The 12669-nt window shown below is 44.4% G+C and overlaps 1 long non-coding RNA gene across 1 annotated transcript in view; it reads left to right on the forward strand.

Moving 5' to 3' along the window:
• LOC108590977 (uncharacterized) overlaps positions 1 to 8161 on the forward strand; it is an 80091-nt gene extending 71930 nt beyond the window's left edge. The window contains exon 2 of the long non-coding RNA XR_001910727.1: positions 7861 to 8161. This is a non-coding gene — a long non-coding RNA (uncharacterized LOC108590977). The remainder of the gene's footprint in view (positions 1 to 7860) is intronic.
• Positions 8162 to 12669: the final 4508 nt, after the last annotated feature.

Below are 12669 nucleotides of genomic sequence, written 5' to 3' on the forward strand. Positions count from 1 at the left end.
GTTGGCTAATTGTTGCCCTATTTTCCAACTGACTTCCAGAGACAGCGAAAGACTCACTGAGGTGCAGGCCTGGAAGAGGTGGCAGAGGCCACGGAGTCCAAGTCGCTTTACCAATGAAAAGGCTACCAGGCATGGTGGCTCACACCTGTAATCCCAGCACCTTGGGAGGCCAACACAGGCAGATCACTTGAGGTCAGGAGTTTGATACTAGCCTGGCCAACATGGCAAAACCCCATCTCTACTAAAAATTCAAAAATTAGCTGGGCGCAGTGGCGCACGCCTGTAATCGCAGCTATTTGGGAGGCTGAGGGAGTAGAATCACTGGAACCTGGGAGGCAGAGGTTGCATTGAGCCAAGATCGCACCACTGCACTCCAACCTGGCTGACAGAGTGTGACTCTGTTTCAAAAAAAAAGACCAAGGCGCTCAATGTTTGGTGGAGCCAGAAGGAGGACTCACCCTTCTGACTGTTGGTTCATCTGTATGAGACGCTGTTCATCTGTACGAGACTATTTCCATCTGTACAAGACGCTGCTTGGTACGGTTTCTAGTCCACCTCCTCCTTAGCAGAACAGATCCATCCTAGAGAAATTTCAGGAAGCAAAATGGAGTAAAAACAAAAAAATACCATGCCTACTTGAAATAAAGTTGCACTATAGTTTGCATTAGATAGAATTATACATGAAGGGACAAAAGCAACATCTCAATTTTGGAAATCCCTAGCATGTTAAAAATATCAGCCAGGCGCAGTGGCTCACGCCTGTAATCCCAGCACTTGGGGAGGCCAAGGAGGGATCATGAGGTCAAGAGATCGAGACCATCCTGGTCAACATGGTGAAACCCCATCTCTACTAAAAATACAGAAAATAAGCTGGGCATGGTGGCACAGACCTGTAATCCCAGCTACTCAGGAGGCTGAGGCAGGAGAATTGCCTGAACCCAGGAGGCGGAGGTTGCGGTGAGCCGAGATCACACCATTGCACTCCAGCCTGGGTAACAAGAGTGAAACTCCATCTCAAAAAAATAAAAAATAAAAATAAAATAAAAAAGTAATAAAATAGGGGGATGGAAAAGAAAAAGGTAACATCTCACAGTTTCGGGGATGGGATGTAGATAAATCCATTTTCTGCAAAGGAAGGAAGGATTAAGAGAAGAGACTTGCTAATATGTGGGGACTCATATGGGATTCTGGAAAGGTGTCCTTCCTTTCAGTATGGAGTGGTTGCTCTGGTGTTCCAGGAGCACATGACTGTGTCTAATCATTGAACGTTCCCAGGGTTTATGGGTCATTTGGATGGCAGCCAGGACAGCAGCCAGCAGATGGGCAGTTAATAGCTTTTCTTCTCCAGTGGCCCAGTGCCAGGGGACAATTACCCACGCCTGAGTCTCCCCACAGCTGGAGAGAAGGCAGGTCATCCCACTGTACTATGGACTTCAGTTTGGGTCACAGACAAAAACAGGCACAACAGAATGTCAAAGTGAGCCCTGACTTGGCTAAGTGGGTCTCTGTGCTTTCATCTGTAAAAACATGACTCAAGAAAAGAACTGCTAAGCCAATCATCCAGAACACTAAAAACACAATTCTCAACTGAGTCCTAAGCCAGAGCCAGGTCCTGGGCAAATGTGCTTTATATCCAAAACATAGTGTCCCCAGGCTGAGGGAAGAGATGGATCCCATTAACACAGATTTCAGTGAGTTGAGGATCATGGGCTTATACAGCATCCGAGTTCCTCCCCACTCCAGCTGTCCCCAGGGGTAGCACTAGGGGGCTCACCCATGTCTGGATCCAGTTTCAGTTTCCTTGAACAGGAGGCAATATAGGGTCATGGCTAAGAGCAGTGACTCTGGCATCTGACTGTCTGGATTGAAATCCCAGCTCTACTGTCTATAACATCAGGAGAAATTCCTTAATTTCTCTTTGCCTCTACTTCTCATCTGTAGAATGAGGATAATAAAAGTACTATTGGTTATTGTCACAGGGTTGTTGTGACCATTGAAAATTATAATGCATGTAAAGTGTTTAGCAAGGCACCTGGAGCTAAAAGTTCTGTAATTTCCAGCTATTACAGTAGTTAAGGGTCACCCCCACACACATACTGTCCATGTTCCCTTCCTCTCAACACACATGTTCGCACACACACAGACACACACACCCCAAGTTCCCCAAACCCCATGAGAAGGCTGATCTGCCAGGCACTGCCATCTCCCACAGAGCACTCTGGGATCCAGGGCACGAACTGCAGCCCAGGGGGAAGAGATGCCCTCCTGGACCTACACTGCTGTTCCTGTGCCCACAGTCTCACAAAACCCTCCACACACATGGGAACTTCAGAGTTTGCGCTCAATCTCTCTCTCTCTCTCTCACTCTATCTCTTCATTTCTACTGAATTTCAAACAAGTCCTTCTTTCATATGACACCTCTGAGGGTTCTCATGGCTCCTCTTTGTGAATTAGAAAAGATACACCACTCGACCAGGTGCAGTGGCTGACGCCTGTAATCCCAATACTTTGGGAGGATGAGGCGTGTGGATCATGAGGTCAGGAAATGGAGACCCTCCTGGCTAACACAGTGAAACCTGGTCTCTACTAAAAATACAAAAAATTAGGTGGACGTGGCACACACCTGTAATCCCAGCTACTTTGGAAGCTGAGGCAGGAGAATCGCTTGAACCCAGGAGGAGGAGGTGGCAGTGAGCCGAGATTGTGCCATTGCACTCCGGCCTAGGTGACAGAGCAAGACACTGTCTCAAAAACAAAAAAGAAAAGAAAAGAAGGAAAGAAAGGAAGGAAGGAAGGAAAAGAAAGAAAGAAATATACACTACGCAAGCAAATATAACCCTGTGGCCAGATGCCAGCCCACTTGCCCCTTCGGCCAGGCCCTCTTGTACTCTGAACACCTGGACCCTGGGGCCTGAATGGCAGAATGGAGCCCATGACATGGCCTCCCATTTATTCCTCTTCTCTTCCTCTCTCCCTCATCAGTATCCCACCCAGAATGACTTCTTTCTCCCTGAGCCCCCTCCTGAAACAACATCAATAAAAAGCCTTCATGTGTATTAGATCATGCAAATAGATATTTGGGTGGGAGTAGGGAATATCATCCATCTACACATGAGAATTACCCAGAATGTCAGTTAGGGACCAGCCAGAATACTCTACTAATAGATGATTTTCTTATTAATCCACCTGGCACCCTTATGAGTAACTTTTATCAATTCTATTTTAGAGATGGGGAAACTAAAGACCAGAGAGGATAAGTGAGGTTAAGAGGTTACCCAGGTAAGTAAGGAAGAACATCAAACCCAGGCGCGTTTCTCTACGAAATCGACGCTCATATAACCACTAGTCAGGTTCATCATGGCTAATACGATCCAACTTCCCCATGGTTAAAACAAGAGCTACTCAAAGCAATCAAATATTAAGATGTAATCAGATATTATCAAAGCAGTTATACAAAGAATATACTGTGAAGTAAATAAACTATGAATCAATATATTTATCAAAAGTGATCAAAGTATAATTATGATGGGTAATCAAATCAATCAAGTATTAATATGCATTAGCATTTTCAACATCTAATTATAGAGCACGTAATCAAAATATAATGGTGACAAGGGTAATAACAGTCTCTCTTTAAAATTGCTCATCTAAAAATTCAAAATTCTTATCCAACCAGAGCCAAATCCAACCTCTAATGAATCTTATGGGCATCACTCAGAATCCTTCCCTGGTCCCAGGAGGACCCCTCTAATTAAATAGATTATAAATCATATCATTTATCCATTACATTTTGAGACTGAAAGAGGACTCTGTTAATAATTACATTAAATCAATAGGTCCAGGCAGATGCAGACATATGAACACCTTTCCTGTAATAAACTCTGTTCCCAAACTTTAAAAAATTGAACCCAAATTTTTTAAAATAATCATTAAGTCCATATTTTGTGCAGAACTGATGCTAGATATTAGAAACGCAATTGGCAGCAAAATATCATTTTAGGCTTCATATTTTCTGCTAGAAAACACAGACAAATAGATAGTAGAAAGTTAAGCTACAATGCAATAAACTTCACAGTGGAGACAAAATAGGATGCCATGGACACACATAGAGAGAGAATTGTTGCAGCTATCTATTGCTGTACAAAACACCATCCCAAAACATGGTGGCTTAAAGCAATGACAATTTTATATCTCATAAATTTTGTAGATCACAAATTCAGGCAGGATTCTGCTGGGTGATTTTTGTGTTAACTGTGGCATCAACGGAGGTCACTCAGTGTCATGCACTTTGTGGGTGGGCTGGTCTAGAGAGTACAAGATAACCCAGTTACATGCCTTACTCCCTGACAGAGATGGCTGGAATGCTGGATCTAACTGGAATTGTCCCCTGGAGTGCTTACATATGGCCTCTCTACCATGGTGGCCTTGGGTATTTGGATGTGTTACACAGCAGCTCAGAGCTCCAAAAGTGAGTGTTCCAGCAAGTCAGGTGGAAATTGCACGACCTTTGATGACCAAGCTTTAGAAGTCACACCATTTCACTTCCACTTTATTGGTTGAAGCAGTCATAAGCACGCATCAAGAAGACGTGACATAGTTTCTGCCTCTTTGGAGTGAGTGTCAAATAACTTGCAGCCTTATTTAAAAATTGCCTCAAGAACCGAAGCCAGGCTTTGAGAATAGAGGCAGGATTCTATAGGCTGAAGGATGACTAAGAATGAGCTCACAGAGAGAGGGGAAAAGGATAGGTGGAGTTTTGCAAAGGTCTCCAAGATGAAGGAAGGCATGGATTGCTTAGGAAAGTGAAGGTGGTGAAGCAGGGCATGTAAGGAGAATGGAGAAAGAATTTGCACTGAACAAATGCAGGAGATGATGATATCAAATTAAAAATCTGGTGCTGTTTTGAGTTCAGGATCTGCCACACAAAATGAGAACGAATGAACAAATGAATGAAAGAATAAACAGTAAAAAGAGAAGATGGTCTAACACAATGCTTTCAGAATTTCTTTTCTTTTCTTTTTTTTGAGACAGAGTCTCACTCTGTTGCCTAGGCTGTAGTGCAGTGGCGCTATCTCAGCTCACTGCAACCTCTGCCTCCCGGGTTCAAGCGATTCTCCTGCCTCAGCCTCTTGAGTAGCTGGGATTACAGGCCTCCACCATCATGCCCAGCTAATTTTTTTGTATTTTTAGTAAAGATGGGTTTTTCCCGTGTTTTCCAGGCTGGTCTCGAACTCCTGAGCTCAAGTGATCCACCCACCTCGGACGCACAAAGTGCTGGGATTACAGGCCTGAGCCACTGCGCCCGGCCTGGACTTTCTTAAACAGAAACCTTAGGAAGAAATACATATTGTATTTTTTATGTGTATAGTTGTGATATAGTACATCACAGCCTAGTACACAAAAGCACATACACACACTTATGTGTGTTTAAGTTTCAAGAAACAAGATTTACCTGTATTATGGGTAACACACTCTGACATCCCATCTGCTCTCTTCAATTCTATTTCATTATTGTCCAAATGCAGGTCATAATCCACGGAATTGGTTCAAGGCCCACCAAGGCTTTGAGACTCACAGTTTTGAAAGACACCGGCCTAAAAGAAAGAGAACAGCTTAGAGACATGAGGGTCAAGTCAAGTCCTGATTCCATTAATTGTGATTTGAGTAAGACATACACACCTACTTAGCTTCCAAAATACATACTTCACAAAGTTGTTTTGAGATAAACAAAAGGTGCAAAAATGTCACTGAAATCTACAGAACATAAAGTATAAAAGTGTCCTTTATTTATTATTTTTTTTTTTGAGACAGAGTTTCACTCTTGTTACCCAGGCTGGAGTGCAATGGTGTAATCTCGGCTCACCGCAACCTCTGCCTCCTGGGTTCAGGCAATTCTCCTGCCTCAGCCTTCTGAGTAGCTGGGATTACAGGCACGCGCCACCATGCCCAGCTAATTTTTTGTATTTTTAGTCGAGATGGGGTTTCACCATGTTGACCAGGATGGTCTCGATCTCTTGACCTTGTGATCCACCCGCCTGGGCCTCCCCAAGTGCTGGGATTACAGGCTTGAGCCACTGCGCCCGGCCGTGTCCTTTATTTTCTTTCTTTCTGTTTATAATATCCTGCAAATCTGACTTCTGGGAGCATCATGATTTCCAAGCAGGGAATGGGACTGGGGGTCCCCAGGAACAGGATGGGGGAGGGAGGACAGCCAGTTATTCTCCTTACCTGTCAGGTCAGTTCGCACTCCTCTTCTCCTCTCCCCTTCTCTTTGCCCCAGGGGTGGATCTTGTGTGTAGGCATCACCCAAGCTGCTTGATCTTTGGCTTCCATTTTTATTTGACCACTGGGTGGCACTGGCAGGAATCAAAGGACCGGAAGAAAAAGACACTGGCGTGCTGAGGCCTCTGTTTCCTCCCTGCCTGGCCACTTCTTGGCAGTAGCTGCATTCTAATATGACCACGGCTCCTGCGTTCCCAATTCTGTAACATCAACCCCCACCCCAGCTTCATCAGGCCTGGGGAAGCACCAGCCCCACTGTGGCTACATCTGGAAAGCTTCATACCCTCCCCCACCAACTCCTCTCAGTAAATAACCTCGTCACTAAAGCCTTTTCCATTAGACCCTCTGAGAGTGTGAGGTGTCCCCTGTGTGATCTGACTGATCCAAGAGAGCACATGAAAACAAGCCTAGGACCCTTTGTATTTGTGAGTATGGGAATCAAGGCCGGGGTGACATGACTGTTGTGCATCCCAGACCTTCTAAGGCGTGTTTATCCTTCAGGTCATCCTATACTGATTATGATGTCAAATCAAAGGTGAGCGGATCGCTAGGTCAGGAGTTTGAGACCAGCCTAGCCAAAAGACTAGCCTGGACAATATGGTAAAAAACTCATCTCTACAAAAATACAAAAATTAGCTGGGCACGATGGGGGGTGCCTGTAATCCCAGGTACTCGGGAGGCTGAGAGGAGAATTGCTTGAACCCAAGAGGCAGAGGTTACAGTGAGCCGAGACCACACCACTGCACTCCAGCCTGGGTGACAGAGCAAGACTCTGACTCGAAAAAAGAAAAGAAAAGAAACATAGGTAACAACTTGGATTTGTGTCTGAAGTGAGGGCAGTCTTGTGGGACTGAGCCCCTAATCTGTGGGATCTGACACGATTTCCAGGTGGATTGCATCCTTTCTTTTAGTTTCTCTCTTTCTTCCTTTCTTTCTTTCTTCCTTTCTTTTTCTTTCTTTCCTTTCTTCCTTCTTTCCTTGCTCTCTCTCTTTCTTTTTTCCTTCCTTCCTTCCTTCATTTCTTTCTTTCCCTCCCTTCCTCCCTCCTTCCTTTCTTCCTTCCTTCCTTCCCTCTTTCTGCCAGGCCAGGCTGGAGTGCAGTAGCACCATCATAGTTTACTGCAGCCTCAACTCCCCAGGTTCCAGCGATTCTGCCACCTCAGCCTTCCCAGTAGCTGAGACCACAGATGCACATCATCACACCCAGCTAATTTTTTAAAAAAGTTTTGTAGAAACAGGATCTTGCTATGTTGCCCAGACTGGTCTTGAACTCCAGGGTTTAAGCAGTTCTCCCACCTCAGCCTGCCAAAGTGCTGGGATTACAGGCATGAGCCACCATGCCCAGCCAATAGCATCAAATTGAGTTATATTGTATGATATCCAGTCAGTGTCTTCCACAAACTGGAGAATTGCATGGTGTAGAGGGAAAACGCATACATTTTGGTGACCAGAATTGTGACAATATAGAAGATAAAAAGTTTTTTTTCGCCAGTCAGCATTGAGGACAAAAAGATATCAAAGCAAAACTAGACTCTGGGAGGACAATTAGATGATGATACAATTCTGCCTCCTACCCAGGTAATCTTCTTATCTCTGAGGATATGGAACTCCAGCCTCTTCCTGGACACCTGATGATCCCCCTGGGATAGGCTCAGAGTCTTGAAACACAGAACTATGAGGGCATTGACTGTCCCAACCCAGCAGCATGGAAACCTCAGATGCTGAGGCTCACGATGGGCACTTGTTCTCTCTCAACCTTTTCTTTCTCTCTCTCCTTTCTTTTCCTCCCTTAATTCCTTCTTCCTTCCTTCCAAGATTTATACTGACTATTACTTTTTAGGCAAAACATCCTGAATATGTAGAATAAACTAATGAAAATGCTGTTTATTCTACCTTGCTGTTAAGCTTCTGCAAGATCTCAAATTTTAGTCATTTGCATACCTACTATGCAATTTTTTCCATTCTGTGGGCCACCAGTATTCTTTTCTATAAATCAACTAATTCTTTGACTTAAACCCTCTTTAAGCTTCATCCTGGCTGGGTGCTGTGGCTCATGCCTGTGAACTCAGCACTTTGGGAGGCTGAGGCGGGTAGATCACTTGAGCTTAGGAGTTCGAGACCAGCCTGGCCAACATGCTAAAACCCTGTGTTTACTAAAAATACAAAACTTCACCAAGCATGGTGGCATGCACCTGTAATACTAGCTACTCAGGAGGCTGAGGTGGGAGGATCACTTGAACCCAGGAGGCAGAGGTTGCAGTGAGCCGAGATAACACCACTGTCCTCCAGCCTGGGCAACACAGCAAGACTCTGTTTAAAAAAGAAGTTCATTATAAATATACACATCAGTAAAATCACATTTTTAAAATCACATTTTGCTGATTTTGTTCACTTGTATTTTTTTCTTATTACACATTAAAACAAATATGTTAAATATATTTATAAAACATATAATACTGTGAATATATCCAAAGAAAAATGTTGTGTGCTACTTAAAATCACCTCACTTATCACAGATGGTGCATATGCCACACTTTAGAATTGTTGCCCAATGATCTCATATTTTTTAGGAGTATAAGGCACAATCAGAGGTGTCACAGAGCTGTACATCTGGTAAGAGACAAAGGAGAGGAAGATTTCACAGCAGACGGATACAAGGTGAACAAGGAAGACTATGGTTAAATCCCAAAGCATGTGGCCAAGGCAGGAAAGCAAATGAGAGGTCAGAGAAATAGAGACGCCAGTCAGGGAGAGAAGGGCTGACAGGCCATGCTAAATGTGTTGATTTAGAGGTTACATTTAACTCTCCAAAGGCTCCCCAAAGTTACAGGACAAAGTGGCCAATTTCTCAACACACCTGCCCCCTCATCGCTGGCCTCTGTCCAACCTTGAGGGCTAATCTCCCAGCCTTTTCCTGGATAGTCTCTTTCACAAACTGCTTCTTCTTCCCCAAATTCACCATCTTCTCTCCCTCCTCAGTACATCCACTCACGTTCCTCCAACTCTCCAACACTTCTGTCTTTTGGCCAATTTCTTTATTATTATTATTAATTATTATAGTAGAGATGAGGTTTCACTATGTTGCCCAGGCTGGCCTCAAACTCACACCCTCAAGAGATCCTCCCACCTTGGCATCCGAACGTGCTGGGATTATAGGAATCAGTCACTGCACCCAGCCCTTATGGCCAATTTCTTTATTTTTATTTTTTATTTTGTTGATGTTCACTCTTGTTGCCCAGGCTGAAGTGCAATGGCATGATCTCAGCTCACTGCAACCTCCGCCTCCCAGGTTCAAGAGATTTTCCTGCCTCAGCCTCCCAAGTAGCTGGGATTACAGGCATGCGCCACCGTGCCTGGCTAATTTTTGCATTTTTAGTACAGACGTGGTTTCTCCAGGTTGCTCAGGCTGATCTTGAACTCCTGACCTCAGGTGATCCACCCGCCTCGGCCTCCCAAAGTGCTGGAAATACAGGCATGAGCCACTGCACCCAGCCTGGCCAATTTCTTTTGTTTTGTTTTCTTTTCTTTTTAAGACACAGTCTCTGTTACCCAGGCTGAAGCATAGTGGCATGACCTTAGCTCGCTGGAGTGTCCACCTCCTGGGCTCAAGCAATCCTCCTGTCTCAGCCACCTGAGTAGCTGGGACTACAGGCACCACCATGCCTGGCTAATTAAAAAAAAAATTTTTTTTTTAGAGACAAGGTCTCACTGTATTGGCCAGGCTGGTCTCCAATTCCTGGGCTCAGTGAATCGTTCTCAGCCTCACAAAGTGCTACGATTACAGGCATGAGCCACCATGCCTGGTCCTTTTGGCCAATTTCTTTTCAACTCAGTTCAACCATCCCATTTTCTCTCATGACTGCTTGTCAGATTTTACAGCACTCTTTAGCAAATGAGATAATGTTGCTTCCTCCTGCTAGTCCAATGGGTGGAGAGCCTCAGTAGTTGGCAGGCAAATGTTACCCTGTATAGATAGAAATGCAGTGTTTCCCCTGGATGTATGCAGCCCTATGCCAGGGCCCATGAACTAGATTTCTGCCCTTCTGGCCTGGCATCTGTGTGCCCTCCACGCTCTGTGCAACATAAGTGGCAAACCTGCCTTATCTATACAAATTCAGGCAGAATTTCCCTCCTCATGTCTATTGATTTATTCACCTCTCGCCAGTAAACAGTCAGCAAGTTGAAAGGTCTCCATCTATCTATCTCAGAATCTTTGGCAACTAATAGAGGATCTATAAACTGGTGCAGAATAAATATTTACTAGACAAATGATGATCAATTAGTGAATACATGCTGAAATGGTTCAGAAAGCAGGAGGCACTCGGAAACTTTGCAGAAAGAGAACGAATTCCAACTAGGATGAATTTTAACTCACCACTAACCATGTTGCCCAATACACAGATTGTACTAACTGCTTATATGATGTGGGTAGAAAATACCTCCAAGTGGCCACAGAGTGCAACAAACAAAGACAGAAACATGACCTGCCTCCCTTATCCCAAAGACTAATCACTGCTTAGGGAAGAGACCATGCCTGTCTTGTTCCACGCTAAGCCTCCAGAGCGCACTTAATAGTACTTGTTCAACAAATATTGATTCAACAAATATGTTTAAGTACACACTCCTTGCCTACCTCTTTTTATATATGTGTGTGTGTGCATGTGTGTGTGCGTGTGTGTGTGTGTGTGTGTGTGTGTTTTAAATGAAGGTTGGAAGGCTGTGGGTTTAGTAGTAGACCCAACACTGCAATAAAAGCACAATGAACACAATGGTTCAGACGTGCAAAAAAAGGGGAGGGCTATTTTGTGACCCTAACTATTCACATCACGTTCTTAAGTCCCATTCCTGTTGACTGTAGAAAAAAAACTTAAACTTGAAAATTAAAGATAACTCAATTTCTTCTCATTTTAAACAGATACTTTGAGTCTAACGTTATCTCCTCTGAGTAAATGTTCACTTGGTTCAAATATCAAATTCCTTCTCAGGGCTATTTCTCATCTCCAAAAGTCCCCCTTGGGTACAAGGGAAAAGCTCACACATCTTCATAATGGCCATGGTCTCTGCAGGTCCCTGATGTGGTGTGGCTGCTCTACTCTTGTCCCTGCAGGTCCTGCATGGGTCCTCACTGAGGTATAGCTGGCTCCACCTGGTTATCTTGAGTATGGTGTGGCCCCAATTGCTGCAGACTCATTCTGACCCCTGACTCTTCTTCATCCCTCTACCCCATCGTCTAAGATCTTACAGATACCCTGCACGTGTTCCCTGGTTTCTCAGGCCCATCACCAAGGACCTCACTTAGACATTTTCAAATTACCCGCTGAGGGCTTCATAAAGTTCTAGCTCCAGGCTAGATGCAGGGCTACCCTAAGAGGCTGACAGTTCCCCAAATTATCTGTCAGAAACAAGGGCTAAGCCCTGCTGCAGTAGGATGCCACATACCCATCTGTACTTTATGTCACCACCCTTGCTCATCTCCCCTCCCCTGGGGAGGGCAGATTCCCTCCCATGAAATCTGTAGCTTTTCTAGTTCTCTCTCACTTTTCTCGTATTCCTGGCCTGTCCCCTGCACCCGCAAGGCTGGAAGGGACTTTTCTTACAGCATAACCCAAGACTCTCTCTTTGGTTTCTCATAAAATACTCTGTTCAGATCACTAATTTAAATGCATTCCCCTTCTGCTCTTGATATGTAAAAGGGGCTTTTGTAATTCACAAATCCTTATTTTCTCTCCACAAAGTCTGGATTTCAAGACTATTGTTTCATTACGGAATTCAAAAACCTGTTTTAAAGTCAACTCTGTAGACCAATCCTTTCTTTTGAAATCTGCTAAGATGCTTCTGGCTGAATATAAGAAGGCCCTATTCAAAGACATTCACACATCTCAACAAGTAGAATCTCTGTTACATCAGCAAATTTGACTGTCCAAACCACAAAACCTTCACAATCTGTTTCCTTCTGAACCCTTGCTGGGAGGGGAAAAGTTCAGACGACCGAAACCCTTGTACAGATAGGACTGAAACAGCCTGGACTCCAGCCTCCACTACTAGATGGTCAGTGGTTAATCAGAGGTTCTTGTGAGTATGACCCAAAGATATGGAGATGAGAGCCAGTTCTTGGTGGATACCAGTCCCACAATGTCGAGTAGAGTGAGGGCCAAAGCCAGCATCGCGGCAAGATAAAGCTATGAGCAGCTACCCTGGAACCAAAACAAAGTGGAGGAAGAGTGAAACAGATGTACAAAGGAAAGCAAAGCCCACGTGATCTTAGGGACCACAAGATGGTCCGAATAGCTGTTTAGCAACTCTCTAGATTCCTTGAGGCCTGGATGTACTTCTTGATTGACTTTAGTTTTCAAGAGATTCCCTTTCATACTTTCGATAAAGCGAGTT

Source organism: Callithrix jacchus, chromosome 3, assembly GCF_049354715.1.
Source record: "Callithrix jacchus isolate 240 chromosome 3, calJac240_pri, whole genome shotgun sequence".
Lineage (NCBI taxonomy): Eukaryota > Metazoa > Chordata > Mammalia > Primates > Cebidae > Callithrix > Callithrix jacchus.